General features: G+C 37.1%; 1 protein-coding gene across 1 annotated transcript in view; it reads left to right on the top strand.

Annotated features, from left to right (window-relative positions):
* The first annotated feature begins 8,374 nt into the window (after window positions 1-8,374).
* The window catches only part of LOC126213203 (uncharacterized), a 143,033-nt gene continuing 133,603 nt past the window's right edge, over window positions 8,375-17,804 (top strand). The window contains exon 1 of the mRNA XM_049940836.1: window positions 8,375-8,435. The gene's annotated coding sequence lies outside the window, so the exon portion shown is untranslated. The remainder of the gene's footprint in view (window positions 8,436-17,804) is intronic.

Genomic DNA, 17,804 nt, shown 5'->3' with positions numbered 1-17,804 from the left:
CAACCTGCGAACAAATATCATCTTCCAAAACTTTACGAGCCTAGGAAGTACGCACAATGATTTGGACATAATAGCATGTTTTAATAAACCAGATGTTTCAGTTGTTACTGAGCACTGGTATACCAAAAAAGAACCTTATTATGCACCAATTAACAAAAAATTTCTGCTCGTCTTTCAGTAGGGATATCAAACCTTATGGTGATATTGCAAAAGTGCCAATAGTTGGTGCTCAATTCCTTACATGTTGAAGGTGTTACTGAACTTTCTGCGATAAGCTATAGATGGGAAAGCTAATCTCTATCAATTACTTGTAGAGAGAGAGAGAGTAAATACTCTGGGAAAACGGCTGGGTAATAATGCTGATAACTGTTCACAGTTTAATAAAACCTTATCTAACACAAATAAGTTTTCACTCTTAAGAATGGCGAGTGGCATACACTGATCTAAAATTACTGATATGTAATACAGGGTACCCAGGACTTTGTACTGGGATACTTTCTCTTGTCAATTTATGTAAATGACAAAATACTGCTCCCCAAATTCAAGGATAGTTCTGTATGGTGATGCTACATCTATTGCATGCAAGTGTAAAGGTCATGAGCAACTACAAAAACTATGAAACTGTATTACAAATGAAATAATTCAGTATTTCTATGAAAGTCATCTCATTGTCAGCACAAGATAGCAGCAGTAATGGATTTTCACCCCACAAGACAGATTTTGAAATTCAGTTGTGCACTGGAACTGATATTGTCATCAAAGAAAACTACTGCTTGGTTACAGTTAAACTTTCTATATTTAACATGTTATAACATGGAAACTAATTACTGTACAAGAACACAACTTGGTAGCATTAATGTCAAGGACATGAGCAAGAGAAATTATGCAGAATCAATTCAATTGAAACACTTTTAATGTTTCCAGAATGAGAAACATCCCCCAGGCTGTGGCTAAGCCATGTCTCCGCTATATCCTTTCTTTCAGGAGTGCTAGTTCTGCAAGGTTCGCAGGAGAGCTTCTGTAAAGTTTGGAAGGTAGGAGATGAGATCCTGGCAGAAGTAAAGCTGTGAGTACCGAGCGTGAGTCATTCTTCGGTAGCTCAGATGGTAGAGCACTTGCTTGCGAAAGGCAAAGGTCCCGAGTTCGAGTCTCGGTCGGGCACACAGTTTTATTCTGCCAGGAAGTTTCACTTTTAATGTGCTGCTACAGTACACCACACCAGTACCATTACTGGTGACGATGATGGAGGCTAATATGAAAAGCTTGCGATTTTATTCAAATCTGATGTGGCAAGTTAACAAAACTTTTTATCCATGTGAGTAAAATTATTGTGTAAAATTGATAGCGCAGCTTCTTACAGAAGTCTTTTCAGAGCCCTTCGGAATCTTTCACTTACATGTCAACATATTTACTCCCTAATAGTATTTGTTGTTCATAATAGGGGTAATTTTACTCTGTTCAGTGAAATGAACTTGCAAAATACTGGAAGTAAAAACAATGTCCATGTAGACTATACATCCCTGCCTACGATTCAGAATGGAATATCACATTCTGATTGAAAGTCTTTAACAGGTTGCTGCTAGACATCAGGCAGAAAACTGAAAATCCTAAGGTAATAAAAAAATACAAAGTAAAAAAAATATTTTATTAGCTTCTCCTTCTATAATTATAATTAAACATAATGTTTTGACTCACGAATGCAATTGCTAGTTAATGTTAACACTAAGGTTCAAATTAACAGGATTTTAATGTTACCATTATATGTACAGCTGACAGTACTCATTGTAAAATTATGAAATGACTTGTACAAAGTATGAGAGAAAAACAGCACTTAAAAAACAACCTTTTTAGCTTTCAGGGTTGTTACTTCCTTCCTCTGGGAAGATGAATATAGTTTGTGACTGGAAATGAGGGGAAGATCACTTACACCACCCGTATAGAACAATTATGTGACACATTCATGACTACTGCTCCAATGTTTGAGATCCAGGTCAGATTTAAGCAACACATTGAAGCAACTCAGAGTCTGGATGCTATATAGGTTACCAGTAGTTTCAAACTATGTGTGAGTATAATGAGGATCCCTGGAGGGAAAATAATGTTCTTTTTGTACAACACTATTGAGAAAATTTAGAAGGCACGAGAAATCTGGACTCGGATGGTAGATAGCCTTTCTTCCCTCTCTCTGTTTGCGAGTGGAACAGGAAAGAAAATGATTTGTAGTGGTACAAGGTACCCTCCACCAGGTACCATTTGGTTGCTTGTGTAGTATTTATTTATTTATTTATTTATTTGATTAGCCATCCGTAGACATTTTGCAATGTATGGATGTTGTCAGTTTGGATACAGTGATTTTTGCAGATACATTGACACTTTTATATGCATTTACAGAGTATACGAATACAATGACATTTATCACTTAAATTACATTCAAACAATTAAATATTCACTTATTGTTTAGAAACAGTGTTCCTGAAAATATAGTTTAAGGGTTTTCTGTAACAGTACATGTTGTTAATTTCTTTGATGTCCTGTGCAGCTTGTTATACATTTACAGAATATACAATACAATGTCATTATGTCACTTAAATTACATTCAAACATTTAGATATTCACTTACTGTGTAAAAACAGTGTTCCTGAAAATACAGTTTAAGAGTTTTTCTGAAACAGTACATGCTGTTAATTTCTTTGATTTCCTGTGGCAGCTTGTTATACAATTTTACACCCTGATACAAGAAACTTCTTTGGGTCTTATGCTTGTTTCTCCTATCTAGATGAAGGCAGTGGCTTGTTCTTGTGCTATAGCTGTGTAAAATGCTGTTTGTACTATAATTCACTATATTTTTCTTTATATATACTATAGTGTGGAACATAAATAAACAGGGAACAGTTAGAATACCAAGTATTTTGAATAGTTCTCTGCAGTGAGCCCACTTACTGCTTTTAGTTATAATTCTCACTGCTCTCTTCTGCACTTTAAAAACTGTTTGTAAGTTGAGTACATTATTTCCCCAGAAAATTATTCCATAGCTTATGACTGAATGTACATAGCTAAAATATACAGTTCTTAGACATTCATCGCTGCATACTGAGGAGAGAACTCTAAGTGCGTAACACATTGTAGATATCTTTTTTGTGAGTTTTTTAACATGTTCACTCCACCTAAGCTGGCTGTCAATATGCAACCCTAGGAATTTTGTGGTGGGCACTTCGTCTGCAGAGGTGTTATGTAGCTTAACTTTAGGGGACTGTTTTTTCTGTTTATTCTAAAGCATATGCTATTTGTTTTCTTAATATTTAAGGTCACTTTATTCTCTGTAGACCATTTGTAGACATCTTTCAGTGATTCATTACAATTTTCCAACATTTGTGCTGATGTCTCACTGGTGATTATAATATTGCTGTCATCGGCAAACAATATCTTCTCTCCATGTCGGATATATTGTGGAAAGTCATTTATATAAATCAAGAACAACACCGGACCCAGCACACTTCCCTGAGGGACCCCAATATTAATATGTTGTGGATCTGACAGGTGTTTTTCTATGAACTTTGATCTACTGGAGACATGCGAGATCTCTACCCACTGTACTCTATTTTTTAGGTATGAATGGAACCATTTGTTGATTACCCCTCTTACTCCTAGTGCTTCTAACTTAAGTAATAGATTCTGGTGGTCAACTGTATCAAAGGCCTTTGACAGGTCAAGGAATATGCCAGATACATAGTTGCCTTCATCCAGTGCTTCTAGAACCACTTTAGTGAAATGTGCTATTGCCATTTCTGTATCTCTGCCTGGTCTGAAACCAAATTGGTCATTTGAAAGAAGGTTGTATTTGTTTAGATAGCTCATAAGTCTGTTCTTCATTATGGACTCTATTATTTTGGAAAATGATGACAGTAGGGCAATTGGCCTGTATTTCTCAATGTTTTCTACATCATCTTTTTTGTGTAAAGGTAAAATTTTTGCATGTTTCAGATAATCAGGGAAACAACCGGCTTTGAAAGATTCATTTATGATATTGGTTAGGGGGGCTTTGATACTATTTATGCATTTTTTCAGCACAGACATTGGAATTTCATCTAAACCTGCTGAATTTTTGCTCTTTAATTTCCTTACCACATTACATACTTCTTCCTCAGTAGTGGGTAGCAATACCATTGAATTTGATGTATATTCCCGTGTTCGTGGATTATGAGATTTTGAAAAATTTTCCTGTAACTTTGTAGCTATACTACTAAAGTAAGAATTAACAAAGTTTGCTAGTTCTTTTGGGGTACTTGTTAGGTTTTCTTTGTTCCTGATTTGGGTGTTTATTTGCCTACGTGTTGCTGTTCCTGTCTCTTGTTTCACTATAGTCCATGTAGCTTTACTTTTATTTTTAGCTAGATTTATTAGTCTATCATTGGCCTTTTTTTTTGCAACATTGAGCACCTTCCTATAGATTTTTTTGTAGTTTCTGTAGTAATGAAGAAAATCTGGATCACTGTTGTTGTTTTTTATAGAGTTTAGGTATTTAAAAGTTTGGGCAGATTTTCTAATTCCTGTGGTAATCCACTTATTTTTGGTGGATGTTCCAGTAGAACTTAGTGCTTTGGGGAAGGCTTCTTCGAATATTATCTTAAACTCCGACATGAATTTGGAGAATTTCTGATTCACATTATTTTCTGAATATACTTCTTCCCATCTTTCATGTCTTAATTGTAAGCAAAATTTTTGTATTGCTGCGTCTGAGTAGACTCTTTTAAACATGTGGAGGTTTACTGGTTTTTATACAGAAGCTTTTACTTTTATGATTTGGCATAAATGATCTGATAGTCCACGATTTTTGACAGTTATGACACAGTTTTCCCCACCTATATCTGTAGCTACATGGTCAATGGTAGATGTTGAGTGTTTGGTTATTCTTGTTGCACAATTAACTAAAGAGGACATGCCAAAACTATTCAGAATATTCAGAAAAGTGTTACTGGTTTCATCTGCCTTAGCTGTGTTAATGTTTAAGTCACCACACAAGAGTATATTATTTTTCAGGGATGACACTTGTTCTAGGCTTTGCATAAGTTTTGAAAAGAATGTTTCTAAATCACCACTGGGAGAACGGTATACACATAGTACAATTAGTTTTTTGGGCATATCTACAGCTGGTATCTCTACTGCTGACACTTCAAAATGCTTGTCTACACTTAGTAGGATAATATCATTCCTGACTTTAAATGAAATACCACTCTTAACAAAAATACATGATCCTCCACCTTTCATTGAGTTTCTGCAATAAGAACAAGCTAGTACATATGAGGGCAAATTTATGTATTGAATTTCATTGACTTTGCACCAGTGCTCTGTGATGCAGATAACTGGACTGTCTAAGGATTGTAACTCAACTTCTAGCTGTTGCACTTTGCTTTTTATACTCTGAATGTTTTGGTGAAGCACTGTTAGAGATTTAATGTTACTTATCTTGGAGGTTTCTTTTTCATCATGCTTGTGACTAAAAAATCTTGCAGATGGGAGGGAGGCACTCTCTTCCGTCTGCTTGTTGCTCCATGTGAGGTTGTGTACTTTTCTGCCACTGCTGATGTTGGAACTGCTGCTGCTCCTGTTGACTGTACTGCTTCTGTTGATTGTGCTGCTGCTGACGGTGCTGTGTCTGCTGTTTCTGGTACTGCTGCTTTTAGTGACACTGGTGGCAGTTGTGCTGGTGTTTCTGCCTCTATTTTTGTTGATGTTACTCTTTCTTCTACTAGTGTTGAGTTTTCATCGTTTTTGCTATTGGGATAGCCTGGGATGGCGGCTAATTCTGCTGTAACCTCCTTTGAATGTGTGTTTTGGTCACCATTGCTTTCTGCATGAAAGTCCAGTGGCATAACAGTTTCAGTTAAAAAGTCGTCTTGCATGTTGAGTTTGTCTAAAGTTTCACTGATTTTTTCACTGAGCAGTCTTTTGCCTCTTCTGTTTAGGTGCATTCCATGATTTGTGTAGCTGCATCTCTGAAGAAAATTCACACTGAGAAAATAGGCATTTGAGTAGGCTTTACAGATTTTCTGGAATTGCCTGTTTGCTTTTTTAATTTCTAAATTTACGCAAGAATTAGGTATGAGATCATGCCTATGAGGTATTCCTGTTACTATCACTGTGTCCTTTTCGGTAGCATGAAGAGTTTTCTTTAGGTTGCGGACTGCAGTTGCCAGTTCATTCCTATACACATCGTTTGCGCCCGCAATCAGTACAATGTGCCGATTTTTGTTTTGTAATCTGTCTTGCTCAATGTTTTTAGCTACTTCCTGTATAGGAGCCCCTGGTTTAACATATCCACACGCTATCACATTGTGTTCAGCACGCAATATTTCTGCAAGATTTCGTCCATGGTTATCAGAGTAAACTGTTACTTTTGTACGTTTATAACACTTTTTCGTCTTCGTTCTTCCGATAATGCATTTATCAATTTTGAATTTGTTCACTTCACACGTTTCTTCCGCTAGGCCTACTGTGTTTACATCAGTCTGTACAGTTGTGTAACAGTCTTGTGTTTCATTGCACTCAGAAATTGTGTTTATGCACTTTTCTTGTGAATGTTTGTTTAGTTCACACGTTTCGCGGCCTATCGTGTTTGTGCCTGGATACAAGGCATCAAAACGATTCTGCAACGGTACTTTGTACACTGTTTCACCAGATTTGGAGCGGAACTTTTTAGGTATTTCAAAGTCACGGCTAGTTTCTGTTAGTATGCCGTTACAATGAGAACTGCTTGAGATATACTTAAGCATGTTGAGAAGCACTGATGCGTATTTTTTGCTAAGTTCAAGATCACGCTGCAATGCACTCGCTACACAATCTTCAACACCAGAATATACCATTTCTGTTGCGGCTCGGCGTCCGTTACAAGTCACTACGCCGCAATTACAGTCCGAGTTTTCCAAATTTACTTCTGCAATACATTTCGTATGACACCAAATTTGTCTCACAGAACAAAGTCTGACACCTTTACGAACAATTTCGCTACAATATAAACAGCTAACTGATACTTTTAAGTCAATTTCTGGAGAACGATTTATTATTACTTCCACACGTGAATATGTATGTACATCAAAATACGGAAGAAAATTGTGACTGCCTACTACATTAAGAAGTAATAGTTGAACTAACCTAAGCTTTGTGATTTACTTCAAATGTTTTGTCCCACTGATACACTCTGACAATCAGTGACTTGCATCTATAGCAGTCTTACAATTTGGAGATGTCAGTAGGCTTACTGCTTGGATCTATTAATGTTCACTCACTGAGCTCTTTTTATCTTAAGATCACATAAACTGGATTTTTGAGAAACTACATACAGGAAGATGTGATTGGCATATAGCTGTTTGTTTACAGAAAAACAGCGATCAAAATTTAAGCATATCGGTAACACACACTGGGCAAGAGCACATATCTGGGATAGAGTACTATACTGGATTTCGCCCCCTTCCCCTAGAAACCTTGGCTGGAGTAATAACTATTTGTAGCATAGTCTGAGGTCTTTAGGTTGAAAAGCGATAATTTCGTCGACAGTTGTGGAACACAGCGAATGAGAAATAACGGTTGTGATAACAGACAGACGTGTGGCTTTGCCTAATATTTGTTTGTGGCATATTTAAATGCATTTTCCCACATTTAACGCATTTCTCATAATAAAAAAATAAAACTACTAGGTCATCCCCAAAAAACATATATTAGAAAATGAACAAGCATCCGACATGTTTTGATGCATATTACGTACAGATATCGTACACAAACTGGAAAAATGCAATGGGCATTCCACTACGTATCCTTTACCATATTTGATTTGTTTTTCCGCATTTGCTACTGCTGGTATGGGTTCAAAGACAAATTCATGCTGCAAACGTCTCAGTGGTAGTTAGCCTACATTGGTAAGCTGCAGTTAATGCGTTAAAAACATTTATACACATTGTCCTCAATGCGTAATATGTGTTATGCTATAAATCACTCTGCCTTTCGACCAATAATTTGTAATGAGTTGGTTTCAATCAATCACGTACGGCTCTAATATGTAACCTTGACTACGCTGCGGATTTATCATGTCACCATAATCCAGATTATTCGCATTCAAAGCTTCTTTCTATATTTAATTCTGTTAATGGAAACTTCATTCAAACAATCTGGATTGATTTGACGTTCCAAAACAATAGCTGATGGCAAGTCTACAAACGCTGTGGCCAACGTGTGACGTCACTTTCGTCAATAGAGTTGTTTACAGGTCTAGTCACCAGGCAGCGCTGTCACGCTTTCAGCCTTACTGATGACGTCATGAAGCGATTCCTCGGGGCCCGCGAGACGCACGACATCAGGTTTCTTCAAAAGTGTATATGTTTGAGTAGACTGTCCTGCGGTTGCATCTTTCGTTTTAGCTGTAAGCTGTTTATTACGTTCTTCAGGTAATAAATATGAGACTAGCTGTCACAGACGTGAGTGAATGAAACACGGAAGTTTATTTTGGAACCAAGTTAATACGTAGTTTTTGGGGTCTAGTGCAGCAGGGGATACAACCTTCTGTTAGAAGGTGTTGATACAACCCGTCGGCTTTGAACAATGACGTCATTCCTTAGTCATAGATCGTAATGTCTTCACTTCGAGGCATAGATAATAAAGCAGTTCTGTGTTCTAATAAGCACTATCATTAAAATAATTGAATGTTAATCTAAAAGCGATCGCTTGATATTCGGTGCATCATTAAATGTGTGATTTAATTAACTTAATTGTTTGTTTTTTTATTCGTCCGGTACTTAATATTTTTAGTAATGATATTGAGGTAATGTGGATTGTGTTTTTTGGCTTTTTTTAAAAAAAATCTCACGAGATAGAATAAACTGATCCTACTTTATTCAGCAATCAATAAAAAAAACTAAACTAAAACATAACAGCTTTTGCTGTTATCTTTCCATTTCGTTTTTTTACTGATTGCTTAATAAAGTAGGATCAGTTTATTCTATCTCGTGAGATTTTTTTTTAAAAAGGCAAAAAACAGTTATTAGGTACTGAAGGGAGCTGCTTAATAAAGTAGGATCAGTTTATTCTATCTCACTCGCATTCCTTTGCTTCTCAACATTCTCCTCAGCTCTTTCATCTCTGTAATACATGCTCTCTGGCGACTTGTGACGTCATTGTTCAAAGCCGACGGGTTGTATCCCCTGCTGCACTAGACCTGCGTCTCGCGACCCGCTGGTCGCGATGCTGATTGGCTAACAGTTAAATTCATGACGTCATATACAGTAGCGAATCGGAAGCGCAGCATTGCGACCAGCGGGTCGCAAGACCTGCGTCTCGCGACCCGCTGGTCGCGATGCTGATTGGCTGACAGTTAAATTCATGACGTCATATACAGTAGCGAATCGGAAGCGCAGCATTGCGACCAGCGGGTCGCAAGACTCTTGTCGAGACGCAAGTAAATAACAGCCGCCATCTTAATTTCAAGGTTTCCGAAGTTGTTGACGTATTCTGTGTTTCCGTATTGAAGCCTGCAATTTTGCGTATTACGAAAGTAATGATCCACCGTATTAAAGATCTCTCCAAACAGTGCCATTTTTAATTCGGTCTTTCATTTGTGCATGAGTGATTACTGATAGATAAATTGTAGTTGCACATTCTACAAATGATTAAATTAATGCAGTTCTGGCGTTATATTCATATTCTCGTACTGCCACCTTCAGTGATCTTAAAAGCAAAACACTTGCCAAGAGGTTTTCCGAAACGAAGTAACGAGGTTTCTAGTAACAGTATAATTCCAGTCTGACTGTATCCCTTAATAAAAGAGATCGAATATATTACAATGTCTTATAGTGTATTTGTACGAAACATAACTCCAATATCTGTATTTGAGTAACATTAACATTAAAGATCTCACACAACTTCACATTTTAAAAAACCAAGCCGTATTACGTTGGTTGTATTGATAGAGAACGGTATTATTGTTTTACGTGACAGTTTGTCATATAATTTCCGAACACAGATTGTATATGCGAGATTACTGCGTTATTAATAGATGAACCCCAGGCACATGTAATACAAACAAATACGATGTTTGATAAACCAACAAGAATAACGTTTACGTTTATATCTCCTTAGATCATCTTGCATGATGCCAGGTATGACAGCTTGAAACAAGCAAGAAAAACAGAGTTTTACGTTACAGGACTGATAAGAATCGTACATATTTTTGGATACACATTATCAACATAATTTTCCCAGTTTTATCACCACACCCAAATACAACTACTTGTCTGTTGTATGTCTGTGTTCCCATATTTCAGGCTGATATTTTCAGTATGGATATTTCTGCTGAATTGGGACTGCAAGTACATTGTGTGTGCACCAATTATGAACAAACTTACTACTGAAATACTGGTTTGCATTTTCTATGTTCAGAGTAAGTTTTTTCTCCATGTCATTGTAAGTGCTATCACTAGCTACAAAATATGTATTATCTGGATTACAGAAGCGTCCGATTCCACTCGTCTGCTTTGACTCTCACTAATATGGTGGAAACGGCCATTCTCAGTATCTCCAATATAGCGTCTATAACGTCATTACATAAACACATCTATCTCCAAAAATATAATCAAACTAACGAGACCAGTGCGGGAAATTGAGGGTTTATGGGTGGGAACAAACTAAATATAAACACATACAGGCACACACCATGACCCCAAACCACACAAAACGACTACATAAAAACACCACAAAATCACAAATTCCGGTACACTCACAATATCGACAGGCATCGGTTGCTTCCCTTCACCTACATAGCTCAACCGCAATTGTCGATGTTACTTAAAATCCGTCTTGATTGCAATTTTTTTTTTATTACTGACTTTTTTATCACTGATTGCTGTTATCCCGTAAGACATTATGTCTGTTTTTGCAATTGTCGATACCACAAAATAAAAACCAACTACTCCAAAAATTATAATCACACCGCAACTATTAATACCCCAAAACCAACACATGAAACAACGGGAATCGCACACTTTCCTTGACCTATATAGGTCAAAAGCAGCTTACGATACCAAAACAGCTATGACGACACATTGGAATCGGACACTTCCCTTGACCTATATAAGTCAACAGCAGCTCACAATAGCAAAACTCACATAGCTATGATGACAAATTGGAATCAGACACTTCCCATGATCTATATGGCTCAAATACAACAGACGATACCAAAAAAATTGGAATTGAGTTCTTCCCCTAAGATACATAAATCAACCACGAGTGCCAATACCAAAACATCAACTACCAACACATGCAGTAAATAACACCAACCGAAGAACATATAAAAACTCCACCAAACATCATAACACGTGAACAATAGACCCAAAACAATGACTATTTACCCCAAAAAAGTTCCGGCACTACACACTAGGTCAGCCACCCCAATCTCTCTCTCTCTCTCTCTCTCTCTCTCTCTCTCTCACACACACACACACAAAAAAAAACCACCCACAAGCAAAATCAACTCCCAACCCACCTACAACCTACCAATGCTCCTCACCCAACCTTCACCCTCCCCCAAAAAACAAAAACCCACCAACAGTCCCTGGTCTGAGAAGCCCGAACTCTGGATAATCACATATTCAGCTTGCATACGCCACATTTCACTATCTCCACCACAAGCCCAAAAAGTTGCAGAATCTTAATAAAGGACAATATGTCGTCCCCCATTTTAGGCCGCAGACGCACACTATTAAACCTAGAAGTCATATCCATACCTAACAATAGAAGCCACAAATAATCATAAACACAACAGAAACTTAATTCTTAACTCACTGAAATCAATTTTCGTTCTTCTATAGAAGTCACGACTGATAAAAGCACACTTCTAGCACCGAGTCCCAAATGAACCCAGTGTACACCACATGACATGCGGACCATACACACACCACCAACCGCAACAAGACAGCATCTACAAACAAAACACACTCATAAACTAAACTCTGCACCATAATACATCACACACCACAACACCTTTACGTCATGGGCCACAGCTGACGGGTGGGATTGGCCACCTCCATTGACCCATGTCATCAGCATATATAATGACATTTGGACCCTTTATTGTACTCATATCGTTTATATAGAGAATGAAAAGCAGTTGACCCAATACTGTGTTGGCTTTGAGGCTCAGGGATTCTTCCCTACACTTGTTTATGAGAAACGTCAGTGGCTCGACTGGAAACTCGGAACAATAATTAACTGCTCTTGTACATATGCCATCGGGCCCTATAGCATTTTTTTCTTTATTTTCATTTTGCAGATTATTTTTTATATTTACAGATCACTTGTGAGAAACAGAAATAAACACTCTGTTACATTTACAATGCTTAAAGAAATATATTATTCTTTTTGTTTTGTTTTGTGGGATTTTGTCATATGAGATTGTCTACCACAGTTACAATTGTGTTCATAGAAAATGGAATAGATGAAATGTGGGTCCAAAAATTCATTTCCTTCTTTTTTTTGGGTATTATGTTTTCATTATTGTTGGCACGTATTTCTTTTCTGTCTGTGCTAATCAAAGCCGAGACAGTCTTTGCCATATTAAGTGGGTAATTGATTTCTTGAAGAACATTGTCTTTATTTCCTTTAGTGGTAATCTCTCTCTCTCTCTCTCTCTCTCTCTCTCTCTCTGTTCGTGCAGTCTTCATTACTGGTTTGATTTTTAATATTTTTTATGCCTCTCAGATGGATGTTTCAGGTCCCCTCCTCCCCATGGAATGACTGGTGTGATCCATTTCTTTCTCATTATATTTTTGCTTTTCTTACAGCATGCAATATTTTTGCAGTAGCTTAGAGATGAATAGAAAGTTTCTCAATGTTTATCCATGGATTTTCTATAACCATGTTACTGTTATGCTATATTCTGGACTGTACTAAACTGGTAAATCAGAAGTGTATAAAGAATTGTATGGTAGAGCTAAGTGTAAGTATAAGCAGGCAATCAATGAAGCAAAGAAACTACATGATATACTAAACATTGAAAAGTAAAAAAATAAATAAATAAAATAATAACAGAAAAAAATGCAAAGAAGTCGGAAGTGAAATTAACTCTATTGTCTACCCTAACCAAAAAGATGATATTGCCATAACCCCAGACAAATGTAAGAAATTTTGTATCCAATCCATTGAAGAAATTGTTGTTGTGGTCTTCAGTCCAGAGACTGGTTTGATGCAGCTCTTCCTGATACTCTATCCTGTGCAAACTTCTTCATCTCCAAGTAACTACTGCAACCTACATCCTTCTGAATCTGCTCAGTGTATTCATGCCTTGGTCTCTCTCTATGATTTTTACCCTCCACGCTGTCCTCCAATACGAAATTGGTGATCCCTTGATGCCTCAGAACATGTTCTACAAACCAATCCATTCTTCCAGTCAAGTTGTGCCACAAATTCCTCTTTCCCCCAATTCTATTCAGTACCTCCTGATTAGTTACATGATCTATGCAACTAATCTTCAGCATTCTTCTGTAGCACCACTTTTTGAAACTTTGTATTCTCATCTTGTCTAAACTATTTATCGTCCATGTTTCACATCCATACATGACTGCACTCCATACAAATAATTTCAGGAAAGACTTCATGACACTAAAACCTATACTCAGTGTTAACAAATTTCTCTTCTTCAGAAACGTTTTCCTTGCTATAGCCAGTCTACATTTTATATTCTATCTACTTCAACCATCATCATTTATTTTGCTCCCCAAATAGCAAAACTCATCTACTACTTTAAGTGTCTATTTCCTAATCCAATTCCCTCAGCATCACCTGATTTAATTAGACTACATTCCATTATCCTCATTTTGCTATTGTAGATGTTCATCTTATATTCTCCATTCAAGACACTGTCCATTCAGTTCAATAGCTCTTCCAAGTCCTTTGCTGTCTCTGATAGAATTATAATGTCATCGGCATATGTCAAAGTTTTTATTTCTTCTCCATTGATTTTAATACCTACTCCGAATTTTCCTTTTGTTTCCTTTACTGCTTGCTCAATATACAGATTTAGTAACATTGGGGAGAGGCTACAACCCTGTCTCACTCCCTTCCCAACCACTGCTTCCCTTTCATGTCCCTTGACTCTTATAACTACCATCTGGTTTCTGTACAAATTGTAAATAGCCTTTTGCTCCCTGTATTTTACCCCTGCCACCTTCAGAATTTGAAAGAGTATTCCAGTCAACATTGTCAAATGCTTTCTCTAAGTCTACCAATGCTAGAAACATAGTTTACCTTTCCTTAATCTAACTTCTAAGATAAGTCGTAGGCTCAGTATTGCCTCATGTGTTCCTTCATTTCTACGGAATCCAAACTGATCTCCCCCAAGGCTGGGTTCTTCCAGTTTTTCCATTCATCTGTAAATATTTCGTGTGAGTATTTTAGAGCCATGACTTATTAAACTGTTAGTTCAGTAATTGTCACACGTGTCAACACCTGCTTTCTTTGGGATTGGAATTACTATATTCTTCCTGAAATCTGAGGGTATTTCGTCTGTCTCATACATCTTGCTCACCAGATGGTAGAGTTTTGTCCTGGCTGGCTCTTCCTAGGCTACCAGTAGTCCTAATGGAATGTTGTCTACTTCTGGGGCCTTTCACTGCTGTGTCAAATTCTTCACGCAGTATCATATCTCCCTTTCATTTTCATCTATATCCTCTTCCATTTCCATAATATTGCCCACAAGTACATCACCCTAGTATAGACCCTCTATATGCCACTTCCACCCTTCTGCTTTCCCTTCTTTGCTTAGCTCTGGTTTACTATCTGAGCACTTGATAATCATACAGGTCGTTCTCTTTTATCCAAAGGTCTCTCTAATTTTCCTGTAGGCAGTATTTGTCTTATCCCTGGTGATATAAGCCTCTACATCCTTACATTTGTCCTCTAGCCATCTATGCGTAGCCATTTTACACTTCCTGTCAATCTCATTTTTGAGACGTTTATATTCCTGCTTCATTTACCGCATTTTTATATTTTCTCCTTTCATCAATTAAATTCAGTATCTTTTCTGTTACCCAAGGATTTCTACTAGCCCTTGTTTTTTTACCTACTTGATCCTCTGCCGCCTTCACTATTTCATCTCTCAAACCGACCCATTCTTCTTCTACCATATTTCTTTCACCCATTCTTGTCAATTGTTCCCTAATGCTTTCTCGGAAACTCTCTACAACCTCAGGTTGTTTCAGTTTATCCAGGTCCCACTTCCTTACATCCCACCTTTTTGCAGTTTCTTCAGTTTTAATCTACAGTTCATGACCAAGAAGTTGTCGTCAGAGTCCATATTTGTCCCTGTAAATGTCTTACAATGTAAAACCTGACTCCTAAATCTCTGTCTTACCACTGTATAACATATCTGAAATCTTCCAGTGTCTTGACGCCTCTCCCGCATATACAACCTTCTTTCATGGTTCTTAAACCAATTGTTAGCTATGATTAAGCTATGCTCCATGCATAATTCTACCGGGCAGCTTCCTCTCTCATTCCTTACCCCCATTCCATATTTACCTACTACTTTTCTTTCTCTTTATTTTCCTACTATCAAATTCCAGTCCCCCATGACTATAAAATTTTCAGCTCCCTTCAATATGTGAATAATTTTTTTAACAACATACATTTCTTCAATCTCTTCGTCATCTGTGGAGCTAGTTGGCATATAAACTTGTAATACTGTGGTAGGCCTGGGCTTCATATCTACCTTGGCTACAATAATGCGTTCACTATGCTATTCGTAGTAGCTTATCCGTGCTCCTGTTTTTTATTCATTATTAAACCTACTCCTGCATTACCCCTGCTTGATTTTCTATTTATAATGCTGTGTTCACCTGACCAGAAGTCTTGTTTCCCGCTGCTACGGAACCTCACCAATTCCACTATATCTAGCTTTAACCTGACCATTTCCCTTTTTAAATTTTCTAACCTACCTGCCAATTTGACATTCCAAGCTCCAACCCATAGAACGCTAGTTTTCTTGAAGAAATTAGTAGTTAATAAACGACCTCCCGAAAGTGCAGTTAGTATCAGCGACAACTGCTTTGAAAAGCCCTTCCAAAGCACTTTCACAGGAGTGTGTCCAAGTACGATCCTGAAAATATGTAAAAATTTCAAACCTTCAGCTAGTGTTGATTACTATGATTTGTCATGTAATTTGTTTAAAGATGCTATTGACTGTGTAATTTATCCTTTAACGTATTGTGTAAATAAATCTCTAGATGAAAATAAGTTCAATGAGAAACTAAAAATTTCTAGAGTTGTGCCCATATATAAAGAAGTTGAAAAGAACTGTCCCACTAGCTATAGGCTCATATCCATAACTCCTTTTTTTTCTAAAATTTTTAAACAATAATGTATAAAAAAGTTAGTGTTTATTTGGACAAATCAATGATAAACAGTTTGGGTTCAGGGAAGGTAAATGTACAACTGACTCAATGAATTCACAAGTAAAATTTGTCCTAGTTGTGTTCGAGGCTTGGGACTATGCTCCGGCTATGTTTTGTGACCTGAGCAGAGCTTTTGATTGTGTAGAGCAGGGCTTCCCAACAAAATTTTCTCAAGGACCCCCTCATCGAACGTGATTGGTACCTTGTCATATCACAGTATCAAGTACCTAGAAAGCCAAATTAAGAGTCTTTTTATAAGTTTTCTTTTTTTGGTACTTAGAAAAAACATTGACATATTCATTATTGAAAAAATATTGAGCTTAAAACTTTTTCAATTTAGCCATCATCGTTATTGTTAAATTTTTGATTATTGCTCAAAATCTTTGCCTTCAAATCTGGGTGTTTAGCATAACAAAGTCCTTAAAAAAATTGAGTATGAACTGAAAATGACAGGAAAAAATTTAAACTGAGTGTATTGGTCTTTCAAGTGTACTACACTTGAGATTCCATTGAGTAGACATGTGTGAAAAATAAGAAAACACTAGTTTCATACAAGGTATTATTTATTTGAAAAAATACAGTTACAACAGAGTACTCCATCAGTATACAATTAGTTTTAATTTTCAGTTCTTAATGAGGTGAGTTCAATCTGACCTCTGAGTCCATTATTTCTGAAATATTAGGTTCCAAACTTGAAACTTTCACTCTGAAATCCGAACGCACGTCGAGCCGATTCCTATATTTTGTTTTTCATGAACCACATGGAAGAAAATGCTTGCTCACACCAATATGTGGTGGCAAATGGAAGGATCTTTTTCATTGCCTTATCTCCAAGTTTCTTGTAGTCCTTGCGTGCTGTTGCCCAGAAGTCTGTAATTTTATGACCAATGAAAATGTTTATCATCATACCACAGCTGGACAGATCCACAAGTTGATCTTGCTCTTCTTCAGTGAGGCCTTAGATTTTGTCTATTTCTTCACAGCTGAAGGGATTTTGAATCTATCTGTCGTTAGGGTCAGGTTCAGGGAAATACTCTCTAAAAATGGTGGCTAGGCTGCGTAGATGCTCGGCTACATTGATCTTGATCTGGTCAGGCAAACTCTCCTCTGATGACTCCAAGAATTGTTTTAAAGTAGAAAAGTTAGTTAGTGACTCGTTTTCTATCCTTGGCGCCCAGATCTGATGCTTTTTGACCGTAGCACTAATCTTATCCTCAACTTTGAACATGTCTACATTTTTCCTTGGATTGCAGATGTCGAGTTTTAATGTAGTTGATGATTTGAACTACTTCGTTAAGTATCTTTTGCAAAGGTTCAGACAATCTTTTGGCTACTAAGCCTTCACGATGGATACAACAGTAAGTCCATTTTACCTCA

Source organism: Schistocerca nitens, chromosome 11 (genome assembly GCF_023898315.1).
Source record: "Schistocerca nitens isolate TAMUIC-IGC-003100 chromosome 11, iqSchNite1.1, whole genome shotgun sequence".
Lineage (NCBI taxonomy): Eukaryota > Metazoa > Arthropoda > Insecta > Orthoptera > Acrididae > Schistocerca > Schistocerca nitens.
This window is presented reverse-complemented; position numbering and strand designations above follow the sequence as displayed.